The 23,047-nt window shown below is 24.9% G+C and overlaps 1 long non-coding RNA gene across 1 annotated transcript; it reads left to right on the forward strand.

The window, feature by feature from the left end:
* The first annotated feature begins 1,946 nt into the window (after positions 1-1,946).
* LOC114130611 (uncharacterized) lies at positions 1,947-22,366 on the forward strand. The gene is made up of 6 exons (XR_003592927.2): positions 1,947-2,042; positions 9,694-9,930; positions 19,157-19,227; positions 19,446-19,541; positions 20,765-21,289; positions 21,376-22,366. It is a non-coding gene; the product is annotated as an uncharacterized LOC114130611 (long non-coding RNA).
* Positions 22,367-23,047: the final 681 nt, after the last annotated feature.

Consider the following 23,047-nt stretch of genomic DNA (forward strand, 5'->3'; position numbering starts at 1 on the left):
ACTAAGCCGGATAATATCTTACCATTTGTATTGTTAATATATAGAAGGGTGTTTTCTTTAAAATCTTTTACTTCTTTTGATCTTTTTAAATCTTTATAACATATTTCTTGTTATATTTTTAAATTTTTGCATTTTTATAACTGTGTTGGAACGAAAATAAGTATTATACGTCTTGTATACAGGTCACATGGTATCTCAAGTAGTACTAGAACACCAACCCATCTACATTAGTATAAGTACTATCAAAAATTATTAACTAATGGATTTTATAATAGTTTGTTTTTAAATTTAATTAGACAGAAAGGAGGGAAAATATTTAGCATATACAATCCTATGTGATTTTTTTTTAGTTGTAACATAAAAACACTATTTATAGGTGAGAGATATTTAATTTATTAAAAAAAAATTTTTAATGATCATGATTAAACAAAAAATTGAATTGAATGCACAAATGTAAAAACAATTCATTTAAAAATATTATAATTAAAAAATGTAATAAGTTAGGAAAAAGCTACCTATTGCCAGCAAACACGATTTGGCGAGACAAACTGAATGTATATATACATATTCAATATAATTTATATAATGTATAAATGTGTATACATAGTTTAAGTTTTTTACGTAACTATTCTTTACAAAAAATTGTGTATGTATAAATGTATTAATAAAAAATTGCACCACAAATATATCCATTACAAGGTTTAAGCCTATATATGTATATTATTATTCCACAGACTAGGTACTAAAGTATTAAGTCGTTTTACTAACTATATTTTATTATTATATAGGTAATACGTGTACATCATACATATTTATTCAAATTTCCTTTAGGAATGTATGTTAATGACATTTAATTTTCTTTTTTTATATAATAATATATGTATATATAACGTCGGGTTAATTTTTATGGAATACAAATAATATATAACTATATTATAATATTATAAATATTGAAATGTTAGCGTAAATAAATGTTTAAAAAAAAATACGCACCGAGAAAAGCACATAATGTTGTATAATATAGCTTAAATAACTTTGCACGCAATCAAACTTTTTATTAAGTAAACAGTGTTTCTGACGGTGACTTGAAATTTCTGACGTGTCCTTCAGTAACTATAAAAGTGTTTGGAAACTTTTAGGTGCATGATTATAAAATTGTTAATATGCAAATTAATAAAATATATAATACGATCCTGTGCACATAGGTCTGTGTCATTCAAACCTTTATCTTCGAGTGCGTATCCAAAACTTTAAATTATTATAATTCTTACCCACTCAATAAGTTGTCTCGTATAGTATATAAACGATGCTTTATTAAAGAGTAAAATTAGTATAGATTGTACCATTTCTCACTCTCCCTCCCCTGAGGTTTTCTTAATAATATATTATATAATTTAGTATTGAAAATATAATATAATGTTATATTATATTAAATATTTCTTATTGTAATATAATTATACAATAGATAATATATTGTATTATATTCGAATTCAGAGATATATATATACATTAAGGTTTACCAAAATAACTAAACCAAATATTTAGTTAATTTGACTTTTGAATTTTGATTTTGCTTCGAATAAGATTTTAGGCACTTATGTGTAATAGAAATGGATAAAATAATGAGTAAATGTTTATAACTATGTAATAGCTTTTGTTCTAATTAGAATAAAGTTTAAAATATAATATATGCCTTCGTATATAATTAACAATATTGCCATATTATAATATCTAAATACAAATTGGTAAGAATAAAATCTATTAGTTTTTTTTTTTTAAATAGGTAGTTTTTTTTTTGATATTTTAACTTTTTTTTACACCCTGTAGGGTATAAAAGAAATCTGATGATGACTAGTTCCTCTGGGGTGTGCACTATAGTATTCATATTTTTATCTTCCAAGATTTTTAACATATAAGAGTTTTATTAATATCAGACATTTTTACAGCACTGACAATATTGACACCGAATATGATGGCGATTGGTGAATTGGTGAATGACAATTACGGCTTTTATAGCAGATTTTATTGTCGTCGTCGAAGTTGTAAGTTGGTTATTCTTAATTTAATATTTTTAATAGCTATAAATTAATGGACAAAAGTTCTATCGGTGGGTGTAAAATCAATGGCACCGATGTCCATTTCAAATTGTATTGCATAAAAGTAAAATTTGAGATAGAGGATACTAGTAAATAGTGAATTTGTTATATTAAAATATGGAATAAATTTAATATTGGTACTTATATCCAATTATTTATAACTTATAAACTTAAATCCTACTAATTATCATGGTCCACTACGGTACCACCCACCTAAATTAGATAAGAATCTGCCTTTCCGTAATACTTACTTATATATTGGTATAGTGATTAGCGCTACTGTGGCAAATATTTTTCATTTATACACCATAATATTATATAATAGGTATTGAAGTAATGAAGTATAATGTATATGTACTTCACTGTATATTATATTATACTGAATGCTTTTAATATTTGTTGGTAAAACATTAAAATATTCGTCTTACGCGTTAATAAAACTATTATAAAGTATAGACTTGGTAAAAATTATTACGGCGGAATCGCAAACCGTTAAAAATTATATTTTCTTCCTTAGAAATCAATTGACTAAAAATTTCTTCTGAATTTGTTCATATATATACGGTTTATAAACAAAATACGTAAATAGGTACCTCTTTGAACACCGTGCATTGGATATTTTGTGCGAGTTATAACATATGCTTATAAATAATAAATATGTATGTATTATATATACTAATACTATATTACATCGAATTTAAAAGTCTTTTTGGTAATTATTCTGGACAGTTGCAAATCACAATTCCTTTATAAACTTCACTTTTCTAATGAAAACTCATTAAATCGTCAGTTCTTATAACATTTTCAATAATTTCCTTTCGGCCTGGTGTCAAAACCAATGGATTTTCGTACTTAAGCCGCAGCCTTGACTGTTATTTATATATTATTAAGTACACAATTTACTTTACTACACCCACACTTTCACGATAAACGCTCCGTAAGTACCAAATTCGATGACGATATATAAGTATATAAAGGTATGCATAATGTAATTTAAGTGTGGGTGATTTTAAACCACGGAGAGTGGAGAATTTTCGTATAATCGTGTGCATAATAGTCGTCTGCTGCAGTAAGTTCAATAGAAAAATAAATTAGATTATTTTACACACTATCTGTTTGTATTTGTTCGACGAAAACGAATAACATAGATTTTACAGCGTATAAATTTCGTTCAATTCAACGGTTAATGCAACCAACGCCATACACACTTGACGTGTTTTGTTATCTCAAATGATAAAAAACCCGTTTTATTTTAAACAAATTTATTTTAATTGTTCTTTAAATATATGTTTATAAAACAATTTAAAACAAAAAAAAATAAATAATATATATAATACATAATACTCCTATTTTAACTTATATGACTCGCTGACTAACTTTTATTATAATTGCACTTTATATTTTATTAGTTTATGGGTTTTTTTAGCTGATCACTTTTAATAAGTGACTTATACAATGGGAATAATATTGTTTATTTTTTTTTAATAACATTTTTTCTCAGTTTATTTGCGTCATAGATTCTAAACCAGTACATACACTCATTTACATTATTATTTTACAATATTTAACAAGCTAACTGCCAATATAATACACGTGACAGTCCCCAAACATAAAAAAAAATTCCTTAATTATGTTACTAACTTAATTTTAATAGGATTAAAATTGTTTCAGTCATTGTTGGTATTGTGATTATTTCCAAGTGTATTCAAATTTTTGTAAGTTTCCTATTCACCGGAAATATAAGAATATACAAACTCTGTTATATCTATGTTCCTTTTAACACAAAGTTACCAAAATTTCGGTAGTTTTATTATGCCCTTTCCTCATAGTTTCATGATTTTTTTAAAAATAGCATAATAAACGTCACAATGGTAAGGTAATATTATAAAGGTCCTTAATAGTACTTTTTGGTAGTTATGTAAACGAAGAACACACAATATTTATTGGTAAATCTTTAACCCGATAAAAAATCAACTTAATTAATTGAGAAAGAATTAAGCTTAAACCGCTTAAATCGATATGATATGTGAACAATTTATTTGTTTATCAAACACGCTGATTTGTCTAGTAATTTTATTAGCGTCCTTTTTATGCATCTTATTATACGCTAATAGTTTATCGACTTCTCGTATTTCACCCAAATCTATTATTTATTTTTCTTACGTGCATTTTGGAATCGCTGTTGTCTGCTACACTTCATGCAAGTGAGTGAATTTTTAATATTAGAAATATTTATTATTTTTATATAATGTCTAAAGAATACTTATTATTAAAGCGTATTTACAATAAATTCAATAAAATACAATCGCACGCATTTTGTTACAATTTATGGGAGCACAATATAATTCACACGCGCAACACGCTCAGTGAAATATTTATCTGTAGTTAGTTAGTTAGTATACAGATATGAGATACGTGAATCACGTGTGATATAAAGTACAATTACGATAAATCCTACCGTTATGGTATGTCCACACTAAATCCTGCCCAGTTCAGTAGTCGGTAAGTAAAATAAACCGCGATTTGTAACTCATATACTCGTAGTATGTGATATAAGGAAAAAAATGATAAATATATAATTATATTCAGATTACTTAACTACATATACGCTTACCGATCTTTCAGTATATCATATCAATTTAACAGGTTATTTAACAATAATTCTTTTAAAAAATCATAATATTAATTTAATGTTTTGATTAGATAATTTAAATGAAAACTCTTCCCAGATAGCATAAAACTATTTTATTCATGTTTTATAATGTTTCTGTTTATAAAACAATACATAAAATGTTTTACTTTACTACTCTAATAATATTAAATATAAAAAAAATAAATATTCTTTTAATGTTTGTATATTGTCAGTTATTTAGCAAATTATATTATTGTATTCGTATAAATTATAAATTTAAAATATTCATTAATAAATTACTATAAGATTTAGAAGTCAATGAACTGAGAAAAACATTTAATATTAACCTAATTAACACAAAACAGTAAAAAAAAAAGCCTTTACACAAATTAAAAACTATAAAAAATACTAAGATAAATAAAAAGTTGTGAAATTGAATAAAAAATTATTGAATTAGTTAAGATAAAAAGTTTAAAAAAAAATAACTCGTTAACTTTGTCATTAATTTTTAACCGATTTATACACACCTTTGCAATTGTAGTTAGGTACGTTCTTATATGATTGTTATTTGAAAATCTATAATCGCTATCATATATTTATATGTATCAGGTGCCAATTGATAAGTAATCAAGTAACAATATCCTTAGGTACATTTCAACACTTAAAAATTATTTATAAACTTGCATTAATAACGGTTCAAGAGTCTTATTGTACATTTAGTAAATACAGTAAAATTATATTTTATAATATACCTTGTAAATTAGCTAGGTACTGAAATGATTATGAATTATAATGATCTAACTCAATATAAACGTAGACACAGTGGTGCATATTAAATAAACAATAATTGTTTGTAGTATTTAAATTTTGTTTTACCAAATCCATCTGCTTAAGATAATATTTACGTTGTAATTTGAATTTAAGTTGAATAAGTATACACTTAATGAATTGTTGAGTTTCTGAAAGCGTAGAAACGAGTAGTTTAGGTTTGTTTCAATATTTCAATATTGCAGTTAACATCATAAAATATAAATAATAATAAAAATAATTCCATGAAATTGTCCTTATAAATCTTGGTAGTATAGCCACATATTTGGGACTTAGTTTTTACTACATGATTAGTCTTAAAATTCATAGTTATGCTGAAAGTTATATAAAATTAAGATTTTCACGAATTTTGATTTAGTTAAAATTTACTATTGGTACTTTGTACATGTCATTTATAAATTTTATGAAAAAAAGTATTGGTTTTTGTATTTTTGAAACAAGCAGGAAAAAATGGAATGCATGGTCGTAATTTAGAATTACTACAATACGTAGTAATAAGTTTGTAACTTACAAAAAACAAAGATCAAAAATTATATCTCTTACGCGCTTGAAAGTAATTTTTGATAATGAACATTCACTAATTACCAATAATTTATACCTATTCACAAGAACTCTAAAATTTCATTATTTTTTGTATATGTTAATTGTATTATTTGTGTATTTATGTTTATTACGCTATTTCATCATGATAAGAGCGTAGATTTTTATGCAATTATAATATTATCTATATTCAGATTTTTGTAAGTAATTTTTACAAATACTTTTAATCGAATGACTCCTATTTTTTTTTTGCATATTGATGATTATTGTATATTCATACATACTTGACAAAATTTAATATTTATTGCCTATTGATGTGAAATTATAGTCTATAATGTTCAATAATGTAAAATGTTTATGGTTTTAAAATTCTGATAAAGGTGTATAATAATAGGTAGGTATTCTTGTTGTATGCGGTCAGATATGGTTCCTCCATGATGCATTTAGTAAAAAAAATCAAAACATATTAACTCGCTTGTATTGTCTTGTTTATATGCAAAAAATATGTATGCCTTATTTAAAATGAAGTAAAATGTAAATTTACCTGACATTGATAGTTCCTTTAACATGTATAAGTCGCATTGATTTGGACAAAATTGTTCTTTTCACGGTCATAAATAAACATATTATTATTGTCATATATTTTTTATATACTTGTATATTTTAATCACCTTATTATGCTATGATTTATTATTATTTAGACTTTTTCGATTTGAACAAAGTAAACTATACCAAAAATTATTGATATTTGAGTGGACATGCATTTTTATTTTTTTTTTTCACGCAAATCAAAAAATCCCAGGTAAATTATTTACGAATTTTAATTTAAAAACATTGTTCTATAATGATATTTAATACACGATTAATTAATAATTTTAATAATAGTAATTGTGACGTATTTATAATAAATATAAGTAGGTACTTTACCTAACCTAATCGTTCTAACACTAACATCTGAATTATTTTGAAAACAATTTTACGATTTTAAAGAAAACTATCCATTTTATAGTTAGTTACATATGCATTGAATTGTGTAAAAAGATGATTTTCAAACAATCTGTTTCGTGATGTAAAAAAAAATGATCGTTCGTGTATCCCGAAAGAATACATTATTCACGAAATGGATACATTCAGTCATTTCACAAAGTGGATGTCCACTCATATAATATGACAGAATAGATTACACACAATGATTTATGATTTTATGAACAATTATTATTTATTATTGCTGAATAATTCGATATTTGAAACGACGTTGGTCTTGTAATGATATAAGAACTAAAATAAATATTCGATTAGACGTTTGTCGAAAATGGTTTTCGGAATTTTAGATTTGCAACAATAAAAATATATTATATTAATACGAGCAGATCACATCTTATATTCGTTATCCCGTTTTCATTAGAAATATTTATTTTTAATAGAATTACTTATTTTTCTTTCGACACTAATATAATATTACAGTGGCGTAGTTGGAAAATTTTATTTATCAATGAGGTGAAAGGATATAATTACTAATTATGGGAATAATTTTTTAATTAAACGATAAAAATTAAATTACCTAATGATAACCTAGATTATAAATACAAAATAAGTCCAAGTAAAATCATCCTTACTTTTATACATGAATATAATAAAGAGATTGAAAATACTTCAAAAATAACAGATTTTGAAACTATTTGATGTAGATTATTTGTCTTTATACAAATTCAAGAAGCTATATAGGAACATAATAAAATTCTCGTGGGACGAAAACTTCATTCAATCCACCTTTTCCCCCAAAATGTGGTGATGGGTGAGCAGATTGGCAAATCATCTTTTATATTATATCATATATGTATATAATATTTCATATTATAGAGCGACTCGATTGAGTTTTGAAAAATTTAAACAGAAATCGCGATCGTTATATAATATTATACTTCTATAGGCAAAGAAAATGATGAGCAATGTAGTATGGAAAAAAACGTTCTTGATAAATTAAACGTCGTGAAATAAATCGCTATCTACTCATCATCGGCACAGAGAGAAAAACGATTAACTATACCAGCTATATCGTACTCAAATCGGAAAAACAATCTGACGATAGACGCGCTGTCGTTTCTAGTTCGGAAATCAACGTTCCATTATATTATTATTGTGTGCGGGACGAAAACGTAAAAGTAAACTGTGGCCGATTTTGTCTATACCTATGTATAATATATATCAGTCCCCTTAATTGCGAAACACAATAAATCCTGCAACGTCGAACATAATGTAATTAATAATACGCGACGAAACAGTGTAAACGTGTAATGAGTAACGATAGCAACGATCGACCGTTTTAATAATAATATAAAAAAGTATATACCGACGGGCGACAACAGAAGTCACATAGGTGCGTAGGTACATCTACGATATGATTTTAGCATTAGCTGTGTATCTCTTAGTAGGTAGTAGGTATATTAATTCTTCATAAAAATAATATTCCAAATAAAGCATTTAAAATACAAGAAAACTAATTTAAATAATTTAAAAAATACTTTTTGTTTTAGAAATTAAAAAATTAAAAATTATAATTGTATTCTGAAAAATATGAAACTGTAGCCAATATTAAAATATATTATTCGCATTTGTATTTGTACATTATATAATACATTTTATAATTTACTATGACAATTTATGATTTACAACATAAAAATAAATATTAAGTGGTATTAAAAGTTAAAATATTAATTTTAATGTTATTATAGTATTCGATATATAGCTCTAAATATTTTTGCAAAACAGTATTCTAAAAGTATTTTAAATATTACCCAATTTTGAAATTTTGTTATATTATATATTGTATTTATTTTATTTGAGGTATGTTGTACAGAATAATTGTATTTTAGGTATACGTATAATGTTTAGTGCAAATGTGCAATACGAAATATTATAATGAAATTTTATATTGAATGGCTGTGTTTTATAATATTATATTTGACTAAAATGTATAAAAGTAGTTACCTACATGAAAAAAAAACTTTTAAATAATTTATTTTTCAGTAGGTAACATTTACCATATAGTATACCATAAATTTACGTAAATTGGACAATAAATTACTATAACTAAGTAGGTATTTACTTTTGTATAGTAGTCCATGGAATACAACTTCTATGTACCTACAATAAATAGACGTTTTATGTCAAGGTACCTATTTATTAGTTTTCGAAAAAAAGTTATTTAAAATAATAATTCTATTCAAAAGCTTAGTTATGGTTAGTTATATAAATTACCTATTGATTTTAAATATCGTAATAAAACGTATACGCCAACGCATATATTTTGTTTAATACACTTTATTTCAAAATTGTACATTGTACATCTAAATAATAACAATTCATAAAACTCCATTTTACTTTTTAATCAATTCAGCAGTATTGAGAATAATACCGTGTTTTCTATTAACGTGTGGGACTGGCTTAACAAGTGAGGTTGAGTTCGGTGATTAGATCCCTTATGTGAGCATTTTAAATTCATAAATAGCCACTATTTATTATAATATCTATGTGAAAACCTATATTATAATGTGAAATATTTATATTTTTTAAAGAATATTTTTAAATGTTTTCTAGAAAAAAATATTTCATAAAATACCTTTAAAAAATTGGATGAATCTGACTCCTACATCTCCCTCTTATGAACAAAAGGAAACATCCGTCCTGAATCATTATACTGTTTAAATCTCCTTAATATGGAAAATGGAAGTTGGCTATTGGATATAGAATATGATGGATACAAATGAGTTGATGCGATAAATCAATTTGCAGAAATATGTACGTGTTTCAATGACTTTTTGTATCAAAAATGGGGTAAGTATGCTTAAAAATTTCTCTCTATAGTGTATATTGTATATACTATTATAAATACGCTGCCTCCAACCACCTCGAGTAAATGACGTATCATAATATATATTGTACCTATGAAAGAGATAGCAACAGTTTTCTATACATTATATTATTGTATAATACGTATTCATTATTTAATCGTAATCCATAATTCGTTATTCAAGTAGAACGCGTAGCTTATAAAAGTTTTTTTTTATATTTTAATAATTGTCATTCAATGTATATTCCAAATTTTGGACAAAAATGATTACCAATTATTCTCCTGAGCGTTAGTATTTTGTGACAATTGCACATACATTTAGTACGTTTAATAATACATCCTACAACGTGGTTATAATAGGTTATAATAATGGAATAACAGATGCATTATGTATGTATAATACGTATTTAAAAGTTTTAACTCTTCCGCATATAATCGATTTCAATATTATACACGTTTAACATGAAAAGGGGCTCTATATACTATTAATTATTATATTATAATTTATAATAGTATATTGGGTATCTATGCCTTGGCTGTACTAATATAGTAATATGTATATATCTATGTACAATGTAATATATACCACGAGGTTTGTCTGCGAATTACAATTGAATTTCCTAAACGTTTGAGACGATTCGTTATCATCTAATCAAATTCCGTGTTGAGTATCTGCATCCGTTGATTTGACCGTATTATAATTCAATAACGGTAGTCGTAGGTAGCTGAAGTGTAAAACGATGATACGATAGTGCTGTGTATATATAAGGTAATTTACTAAGTATTTCAAATTCTGATTTTTGGAATTTTTAGAATTATACTTAAAAACCATGTTTTCAAATTGTTGAATTTGTTTCGACTAGATACTTAGAGGTGTCCAGTGGAAATATAAGCTATTGTTTTTTATGTCAACTCCCTTCCCTTTTACTATAAATTATTTAGGTGATAATTTTTTTGAAGATGTTTTTGTAATCATACACTCATACCTAATTCAAAATTTTCAATATGTAGTTTCTTATTAGTTATTTAAATGTTTATAATGTTTGTATTGAAGATAATAGTTGCTTATAATATATACAATACAAAATTTTAAAATTGAATAACTACATTTAGTTTTGTAACTTGTTTTTCTCCATTACGGGCATACTAGTGGATGGGGGAAGGGGTTGATGTATGTCTCTTTTGGCTTTTTATTGTCTATTGATTTTTCATTATTTATTATCAAAAGAAAAATCCGTGTTTTCAATGTTTTCAGTGTGATTTTTAATTGTTCATATAAGTTAAGTTAATAAATAACAATAAAGTCTATGACAAAGTAATGAAAGAATATTTACTGCAATCACTGAGTGACTTACGCCAAGATATTACTAATAAGTCATAACATATACTACATAATCAACAAATTCCCCTTACACATGATTAATGATGTTATAAATATAGTTTGTTTGTTATAACATTGTTTAAAATTAGTCAAAAATGCATGTTCTTCCACTACCCTTTAAAAAAAGTTAAGCACGTCCTTCCCCCCACACATTTTTTTAGTGGAGCCCATTGTTTTTCTTCAAAAAACCAATGATTAATTAAGTGATTAACATTATTGGTGAAAAATTTAACCTATAACACATGGGTATTTAAGACTATACTATCATTATCATTAGAATGTAGTTATTGACTGCTATTGGTCAATTTAGGTTAGGTATACAAATTTTATATAGATCGATTTCAATTGATTATTTATTGACTCTTTTTTTACTATTTGTTTTTGATTTATGGTTTTTTTTCGAGTAAGTCAATTCTCTTGTATTTATTATTTTGTGGTTAAACAACAACGGTGTTATTAGCTTGATATTAGTTTTATGTAAATATGTTTAACATTAAATAAAGCACTCTTCTGACGTTTCAATTTTGCAGTGTGTATGAATACGTTGCTAACATGTCTGTGCGTTATAATAAATAAACTTTGCTCAGTCTTAACAACACCGTACTATTAATATTGTAGCAATACCTATAGCCGACGTACTTTTATAGTTTTATGTATTGTGTGTGGTAATAGCATCATAAAAAATAAATTGTACGTAATACACTATATACAGATTGATTTAACAAGCATGTTCAAATCAACTTTTTATTTTTATTACTCATATTTCAATTTTTTTATTTTTAATAGAATTTTTTAACTTACTTGAAGATCATGTTTTTCAATACTTGGATTTTTATACGTTATTTATTGCATAAATCTAAGAACTAAATTCTATTGAAAATACGCCTTTTTTAATTGAGAACCACTTTTTTTTTTATTGTACATTATTAATTAATTGTAGATGATTCACATAATAAACATAAATTTTAATTATGGATTTCTGATTATTTGAAATTAAGAACTAAACATAATAGATTTTTAAGATACGACTGATAGGGGTATGGTGAGTAGAAAATTATAGTTATCACTGATAAATTAACAATTTAATAATTTATAGATATTGTCTAATTTTAATAATTAATAATAGAACCTGCGTATAGTAAATTAAATACTACATATTATATTTTATATAAAACTGTATATTATACAGAATTTTAATTATTCTAACTTTAAGTACATACGGTTCGATGACCCAGAATCTAATTCGTTTGAATTTAAATTTAAATTTATCAACATTGAATAAAAAAATAATAATAATAATAATAATAATAATAATAAAATAAAATGATTAATTTAAAAATGAACCTTAAAAAAAGAAATTTTAATTTAAAAAAATAATTTTGTATTATCCTCCAATATTCCAATTAAACTGTAAAAAAAATTGAGCTTTTAAAAATAACAAAAATTTAAATTTAAATAAATGATGCATTATTAGAGATGAACATTGTCATTGAATCGTCCTATATAAATGATATTAAAACGTTTTAAGTATACATACAAATCTCTTATCACTCAGTAGCATATACCTAACATACATCAATTCAATATTACAATGTCAATCATCACGATCCAATGCGTTCTACATTGTATTGCACGCGAGACGATTCGAACGAGCTATGTATTTTGATTTTGTTACTTTGATAGCATTACACAGCGGTTAGCTAATAACACTTTTAATATTTTAATTTTTGAATGAAAAAAAAAAACAAATAATATTATTTTTTTTTGTCAAAGAAAACTCATTATTTTAAAATTATTATCGTTTTTGAAAATGTTTTTTGAACATAGTTCTAAGCAATTAAAATAATAGTTTTTACTATTTTTTATCGTTCTTGTTTTACTTTAAACTTTTTTTTTAACTTTTTTAATGACAACATGCATTTTTAATTTTTTTTTCCAAAGCAGAGTATTTTTATTTTGATTTATAAATGTCGAATTCCGGACAAGTAATATATGAGGTATAACTTATAAGTATTTAAAGTTTAAATGATGAAAATGGAGTGATAACTACAAAGGTACCCCACAAAAATGTTTGTTTAATACTCTGCTCATTTAAACTTTGAGTACTTATAACTTGTAGTGAACTACTTGTCTGAAATTTAATTTTTATAGATCGAAATACATTGAATAACACAGACGTATCTACAAAGCGTACAGGGTTTTCAGGTGGCACCCACCACAGGCTCATCGAATATAGATTGTAGATAAACATAACCATCATAGCCATATTATATCGAATAATATTAAGCAAACTTGTAGTTGTACTAGTTGTGGCCACTATTACATTTCGCTGGACGTTGTTACCGCCTTACCAGGGAGTAAAAAGTTTGGTTAGCGGTAAGTGACGATTGAATGACATATTCGTTGGATTGATTAGGATATGCCCAATAATAATAATGATCATTATTTGATAGGCAATAGTAGCAAAGTAGTTCAAATGTATTAATCCGAAAATAACAATAACTTTAATAAACTAACTTTTGGGAAAGTCATAAAATATTGTTTTTGTCTTCGTATATCGTGATTGCATCTCAACAATTGGTACATATTATTAATTATTTATTATTTATAAATGATTTTATTTTAAATGTTTAATATCTATTATATAAAATCTGAAATTAGGGGTAAAGAGAAACACTTTTTAATTCATATTAGATATAAGGTGAAAATCATGACAGATTTGAGAATAATAAAATATTGTTCAAATAAACAGGGGATAAAGCCCCTTATCTCCTTTGCGTAAAAAGTTGTTACACACCTATATTGAATAATTTCCTGTCCTAGTTAACTTATATTATATAATATGATCCGTATCGCATTAAATCGTATCGAACGAACTGTATTCATTATTATATAAAGTATCGTAACTTCAAAATTTTGGACAGGAAGTGAAAATTTTAAAGCCCCCTTCTTATCTAAACAAATATTTGAGAGATCTTAAGGATAACTTATAAATTAACTTGTACACATTTTATTTTTTATTATATGTATATTGTATACAATGTTACGTGAAGACTAACTAGTTAGCAGCATAATAGTAGGTATAGTAGTATTTATATATATACGTATTACGTATATTACTTTGAGTGAAACTGTTACAGAATTCATAATTTGATAATATGGGTCTACCTTTGTTATTTTAAAATTACGCATTAGAATTTCAAAGTTTTTACTAAAGGTTTTCAATTTTCATTGTAACCTAATCATAATTCATACCTATAAATATACCTACTCATGATCCATACACATAAAAATTGAATTATTCACATATTATTTCCACTAATTGATACAGGTTCATAAAATTAAAATTAAATTAAACTACCTAATTAAAAGAAATATATACTTCGATCCCGTTAGCTTCTGTATCAAGATGCTACTTCAAACTAACATCCCTCTTAGTTACATCACGGATTATATATTATACTATACTATCGAATGATGGTATTACATTTACACAGCGACTAGCTATAATAGTACTTTTAATACTTACTAAATATCTGTATGAATTATAAATTGGTGGAAAAAAATATACATACATAAAAGAGTATATATTTGCGCTACATAGATGGTTTTCACTTCGAGTTATGTTAACCGAACCCCGTTGAATTATCCCTCCCACTAATCTAGCCGTTGGTAAAGTGATATTATTATGCAGGCCGTTATTAAGTCTCATCTTATATATTATTATATAAAACCAAGAAACAGTAATATCAAATATTTTTTAAGCAAAGGTTATTTTAGATTCAAGTGGTGTAAATATATAGTCTTGAACGTCTACCTACAGCACGAGTGTAAGCATAACCGTAGCAAATTAAAAATAATTATTTTTATTGTTAGTATAGCTTAAATTTATAAAACGTGCTCACAACAATAAATATAAAATATAAATTTTAATTACTAAATTATGTGTTGATAAATAAATGATAAGAATCACGTTTATAAACATTTGAAAACAAATTACACTTCATATAAAAAATTATAAAAGTAATTCAATGTTTTTAACAAAAATCAAATAAATTTGGAGCGATATGGTAGTACTAAGTAAATCGTTAATTGCTAAATCATAAAAATAAAATTATGCATTTTATTTTTGTAAAATAAAATCAAAAACAACATTTTAATACACATTTTATTAACAAACTAGATAATCAGCTGTGATATAAATGATATAACAATAATACATCGTATATGTATAAATTCAAATTCCTTGGATAATTAGACAAACTTGTATGTATTGATTATTTAGATAAATTAGACGTGTAGAATCGCGAATCTCATAGTTTATCAGTTCTAATATTAAATAATTAATTTTGGATTATAATGAATTCTCTGTGTTTTTAGGGCTACAGTAACATGATACTGAAATTTTAATGAGTAGATTTTAACAACCATTTATACACATGATTTTGCATAGTTTTAAGTAAAACCTTGCCAAAGGTATTTAAAAACCAAAAATATATTTACACAAACAAATATAACGTATATAATATCGTTTTGTGCTTTGAACAATACTGCTCTTTTAGAAATTAAATTTTCGATAAAATATTATATTAGTTCACACTCTACCAATTATTTGACTTATTATACTTGATATTTTTAAAATAATTTCTTTCTTTATTATTATATGTGTATTTTGAAGTACGTAATAACAAGATTTTTAGGTAATTTATATGTTTTAATTTGATATTTAAATTCTAAAAATCGTGTTAATAACCAGCATCATTAACTACTAAAAGTTTATAAATGTAATTTTACAGATAAAATGTATGATAAATGTTTATTATATATTTTTAGATTCTGAGCGGAATGATGAATGTATTTGTTTTATTATGATGTGTTTATTTATTGTTAATGAGTACACGATAGTTGTCGATAAAAGGCTTTGATATACAAAAATAGAGGTAATTTTTTATATCAAATTAGATCTTGTATTCTAATTAGTACTTTAAACATAACATTACAATTTAATTGTTATAATATAACATTTTTAAACTATTTTTAACTCAAAAATAATTTATAGACGAAATATTTTTAATATTTTTATTTTTTTTTTTTATGTATATCAATTAAAAGTTATATGCTAAGTAGAAATTATTGAAAATTTAATATAAAGCTTCTCATAAGTTATTAATTTCTTATTTAAAAATATCGAAAATCTATAGTTACAATGTTTTTTTATAGTTCAATGTTAGATTTTTGACAAAATTCATAAAAATCGCCAAAATAATTTTATTATTTTGTAGTTAAAAGTTGTTATTGTTTTTATCAACGATTTAAATATTTAATATAAAGTTCTTAATTAGTTTTTTAACTTATATATGAAAAAAAATCCCATGGAAAGCCATATTAAATTTTTATGAGCATTTTAATTTCAAATGTTTACGACGTTTGTTGATATTCATTCATAAAATTATTTTTTCTCCTATAACAGTTTTTGATTATTTTATTGTACATTAAATTATACCATACAATCGTCAATCTTTAACACATTTTCAAACTATTTATTTTTTTCTCTTTAAATGTCGATAAAAAATTATTCATTGGGCAAAATTCTTGAAAATGTAATATAAGATACCACAAAAATTATTTTTGTAACAGTATAAAAATACATAAGCATCGTTTTTAGATTCTGAATGAAATGCGATAAATGTACTGATTTTACAATGATGTGTGTGTTTTTTTTTGTTTTTGTGTCTGTGCACACTGTACAACATAACTTGTTGAAATAATGCTTCGATTTCAAACTTCAGGGTTGCCTTCCGATGGTAAAGTGAATATCCGTGGTGCATTATAAAGGTTAAAAGTAAGAATTTTCCAACAGTTTTCAAAAAAATTGATTTTTATATGATTGTTATAAATACGATTAAATTTTCAAAATATTTTGGCTTTTTTGAGTTATTAATTGACAACTGAAATTTTCGATTTTTTTAAATTTTTTAAAATTATAAAAACAATTTGAGTGCCCAAAAATACTTGAAAATATAATACAAAGTTCCTTATAAATTAGTGTTGTAGGATTTCAAAATTATAAGAATACATAAGCACAATTTTTTTTTTTTTATTAGCATTTAAAGTTTAAATATTGACAAAAATGTATTAAAATCTTGAATATATTATGTAAATTATTTTGTAATAGTTAAAATTTATAAAAAGATGTGTATAAGTAGCTAAGAATTGAAAATTTAATATAAGATTTACTTTTAGCTTGGTTTACAATAATTATAACTTGCGAACTTGAACTTTGGCCAATGAATTTTAATTTAAGTTAAAATTTTTACGAAATTCACTCATAAAATAACGATTTATTATAAAATAATTTTAGGTTTTTGTGAAAGTTAAAAATTACTAGTAGTAGAAACTTGAAACATTTACCAGTTGTTTAAATTGGTATTTTCTGTACAAGATTTTATTTTGGGGTATTCAGGTCATTAAAACATATAAACTACTTTTTTCACCACCCAATTTAAACTATATATCCTAGACTGACATTTTATCTCCGTTTAGAATTGTTTTTCGTATACACTAGACAATGATACCTATCATTGGAATCAAATTTAACATTTCTATTTATAATAGTGATCCACATTGCGCCTAATGTACCTACAGCAAAGCGGTACCCACTCGGCCGCGTTTTTTTATATGCATCTGAAGTTTTAATTTTGACAAAATTCTTCATTTTCACAGAAAAATTCTAAACTTTATTTTGCATATAGTTAAAAATTCATAAAAACTTTTTTTTGGTATCTAATTTTTGAAAATTTAAAACAAGATTCTTCATAAGTAGTTCATATTAAAACATAGCACTTAAATATAATATAATGATGATTACTTTTTAAAGATATTTTACGTTCTAATTTGGACGAAATTACTTATTTAAATAAAAAAAACTATATAGGTATATAATATAAATTTATATAATAGTAATATGTAGTTAAATAGTAATACCTAAATAATTATATAATAAATCCAATGTTTTCGGAAAAAAATTATATTAGCTTCTATATTATACTAAAAATAAAATAAATGACTTTATCAAAAAATATTACTTGGAGATACAGGTTGATAGACTGTTTTCGCTTAGAACCGTATCATTTACAATAATATAGGTAATTGAATTCAAATTTAATAGACCTGTAATAGTTAGTAGTTACCAACTCAACACCTAATGTATCTACATTAGAGCGGTATCCACTTACTTACCATTTTTATCATTTATAGTATCGAAAATTAAGGCTTTTAAAATGTTCAAATTCTTATACCTAAGATCACTATACTACAAGATACATACTTTATTGTATAATATACTATATAGCTTAGGAAATCTGAGATTTTATTATTTATAAATATAAATTATATTAAATACATTTAAAAATTTTAAAAATAAAAAATAAATTATAAAATTGATGTTTACATGAGTGTGAGGAGTGTACTCGATAAAAAGCAACATGTATATTAAACGTGTATTTTACTTTATACTTTTACCTTATAAATTCTACATTTATCATTATAAAATATTGAGTAATAAATAAGCAGATAAATGTATTTTACAACGGGTCTAATATGTCTAATATGTTTAGAACTATGTTGGATAAATAAATCGCTGTCCATGTATTACGTATTTACCTTTACCTTTTCACGGAACGAGTATCCTCTGTGCACGAATATAAAGTGTGTGCGAGTATAATACTATATATATGTATGTATAGCACCATTAGACAGGTCGGACCGTTAGGGTTGTCGTTAGATCGCGCCTGCTATATTATTTAATAATATCGTACTGTTTTGTATAGGTTGTTTGTGTGTCTGATAACCTGCTGTTAAAATCTGGGCAACGTCAATGCTGTATACCAATATTAATATGGTTTGTATTTATTTTATAAACAATTTAACGGACCGTGGTCCTTTATAGTATAATTAAATGCGGACATTCAATTAATGAATTTAAATAATTATACATAATATTTAACTATAATATACATAATAATTGGATTATAAATTAAAATTTCTTAAAATTAACAATACAATGAATATAAAACTGTACCTAGTGAATTGAATCTTATGAAAAGGATATTTTATTAGCTATGTTTCAAGAATAAGAGGAAAATAAACCAGCACCGGAGTTTTTCAAAAAATATGGGATAAAAAATAATTCTTTACTTCTAGAAAAATATAAAGGTACGTCAATATATATTATATATATTTTATTATATAGATTAATATAATGTGCCAATCAATATTTCCATTCTATAAATTATATATAAATATTAAATTTGCAAATTGTATTCTAAAGAACAAGTAATTACAATAAGACTTGAGAAATTGTTTTGAACTGAAAGGTTAGTTTTAAATTGTATTTACTTTACTTTTGTCTAAAACTATCAATCTTTTGCCAACTGTACTGATTACCCTAGTTATCGGGAACAAATTCAGTGTATCTGTAGTGTAATAAACAAAATTAAGCTATCACTTATCCCGCTGAGTTTAAATATAAAAAGTGTTTTTATTCGTTGTTGATAAGTTCAAATAACTTAGGTGGTATGATTAAAAATATAAAGTTATTACAAGTAAAATGTACATATTATTATAATTAATCGACATTTATACACAATAAAATTTATCAAATATCAATAACTTAAAATATATTTCTAATAAATATTTTGTTTATACATTACGGAACCATTAGACTATATAAAATCATCAAAAATATAAGTTACTAGATCCTACCTCGTTCAACTACAGTCTATATTAAATCAAAATCTTTTGACTTTGTCTAAACTTGTATTAAAAAATCAATAGAAAATTTGATACGATCTTGTTGTGCAGAAGCTGAAGGAAGATATAATCGTGATTCGTGACTTGCTTCCATAATAGTAATAATAATAATAATATGCATTCAAGTCATGCGATACACATAAGATTAACATTTTACGATTTAATGGCAGAAGGAAAGTACCTACTACTTTCCTCTGCCTCTTTACCGCTGTTCCACTCTCAGTCAATATATTATGTGCGTTGTAACTTATAAGTGCCTACATCCCGTCTATAGAATTTCTCGACGAAAGACGAAAATTAAGAGACACTCGAATCAGGTTCTGTAGACTTCTTTAGTGCCATCGTAATGGCATAGATCAAATACTCGAGTACTACTCATTACTTTTTCCAAATTCGTCGATGACTTTAGGATTGGAATCAACCATTTTAAACTAGGCATATACTTTGACATAAATCAGTAAGTATGTAAAACTATGTCGATTATATATAAACAAAATCGATTAAATTTATTTAGTATAAAACACGAAACGAACCCAATCCTTAGTTTAATAATATTGTTTAACCAAATAAATGTATCAATTCAGTATGTAATATGTATATGTATATTATTTTGTATTATAAAATAGATTATGTCAAACCTATTTCGCGTTTATTATCGATTTCATGAAATTTGTTCCAAAACTGCCAAAACTATAAATTATAGAATATACGAGTATACTGTTCACCATAGAACTTGTCCATTACGTGGACATTCACGTATCACATATACAACGGAATTTCGATGAATATAATTCCAGATATATGAAAAATCAAGTTATCAAGAATTTGGAGTTATAAAAAATGAGTATATTTTTGCTTATTTTGTTAAAATGATAAAAAATATAATCTTTTAAATAAACACAACGGTAGAATAATAATATCTACAAATAAATTAGAATGAAAATTGGATTTTATAAACTTAAGTCTCGACGATAAACTGCTTCAATACATTGTGTTTTGATCAACGAAAACAGAACACGAACAGTAAGACAATACGCGATAGGTGGACGTGGATGATGAATGATTATAGTTTGATTTATCAATAATATCGACTTATCGAGTTTAGACATTATATTATATTTGAATCTAAGTACTGAAAATTTCAATGGCAGGTCGGTATTAAAACTACGACAGCCTCGCTAAACGCTTTTGACAAATTCTGAAGTCTTAAATTTTGTTTTAAAAATTTTATTTTCAGCTACAATCACAACACAGCACACAATATCGACTTAAACGTTTGTTATAAAAATGACTGATACGACAAATCGACGGCGTTGCCGGAGGTTCTTCGGGACCATAACAGTTACTACGGTTTTTTTTTTTTATTTGAAAACGATCGACTCTCAATACAAAACAAATAATAAATAATAAATGCGCAAGACGACACGTCGGAAAAACGTTCGATTTTTACTAACTTATATTCTTTGCACCCAATAAATACGATTTATATTTGATTTTTACGTGCTTAATAATGGTTTTTATTTTTTAATCATTTTTTACATGATACTTGTTGAGCTCAAAACGGAAGTTAGCATGATGCGCGACGATCCATAAAAGAGTAGGTACATTTGTACCATATATAATCAGAATTTTGATCATACATTAATTTTATTTTATTAACATCATGTCGTCATCGTGTTTCAATTTGATAACTAATTGTATATAAATATCAACAACATCGAAGATCAATTCGTACAACTGTCAGGAGTTTTGTTAAAAACTTACGACCCGAAAAATCCACGGAACCTTACAATATCTTTTAAATCTACACGCCAAAACCGTTTTAAGCCATCAGAACTAAAAGCGTCAAATAAGTACACAAAACCGTCATTAAAAAAAAACTTAACTGTCAGAATTTGAGTTCATTAACGCCATTTTACTTGTATACTTACTACACTTGTACACAATTTGTACACGACTAACAAGATTATTAGAATTGTGTATTGTTGCCCATCATCGTATTTCGATAAAGTGTGATATACCTATGGGTATAGGCATAGTTAATCTTACCAATGTCTTAGGCGAAGCATGCACATATTATCAAGTATAGATATATATAATCCACTAAACGATACTAAACGTAAAACGGCACTTGTAATGTGAGATGTGAATTTAATACTAAAATGATAAAACCTTTTTTCTCAAATAATATACTAACCTACTTTTAAACTTATATTTTTATAGTTAATTAATTTTAACTTTATTGTTTCAGTTAGTTTAAACATCAAACTATTTAATAATTATAAAATCTATTAAAAAAAAATAAAAAATTACTAAATTTATATACCTAATATAATCAATAATATAATTTTAGTTATTTTATTCAATCAATGGCAGCAGCCAGTAGGTACCTACTGTCAAAACGATAAAATTCGATCGATAAGTATAAAATGTAATATTCAATAATAAGCTATAAGATTCGTTATGATACGATACAGTTATAGACATAACTATATTATGATTATGATTATAATATTAATGGTATTATAATTACAAAATATACATACAAACCAGAACTATAAAACATAATTTTTGCGTAAAATCACCCAAAATATTTCATTTAATTTCAATTGATATTAATTTATTCATTTTTAATATTTCTAATATATTTTAGTATACATATAATATTATAATAATATATTTTTTAATTTTATTATAAATATTTTTATTGATTAATTTATAATTTTTTTTTTTTTTTTATATGGACGTTCAATTATTTCCCGTGTCCTATAATGGCTACGTCCATTGATCAAAATGTATGACCAACAAGGTCTCAAGAAGAATATTTCAAACAGTCCGATTTGTTGGCCGACCATCAATCAAACACAACGCAGATATTTAGACAGGTCGACAATGTGGTTTTTGATTTT

Source organism: Aphis gossypii, chromosome 2 (genome assembly GCF_020184175.1).
Source record: "Aphis gossypii isolate Hap1 chromosome 2, ASM2018417v2, whole genome shotgun sequence".
NCBI classification, from domain to species: domain Eukaryota; kingdom Metazoa; phylum Arthropoda; class Insecta; order Hemiptera; family Aphididae; genus Aphis; species Aphis gossypii.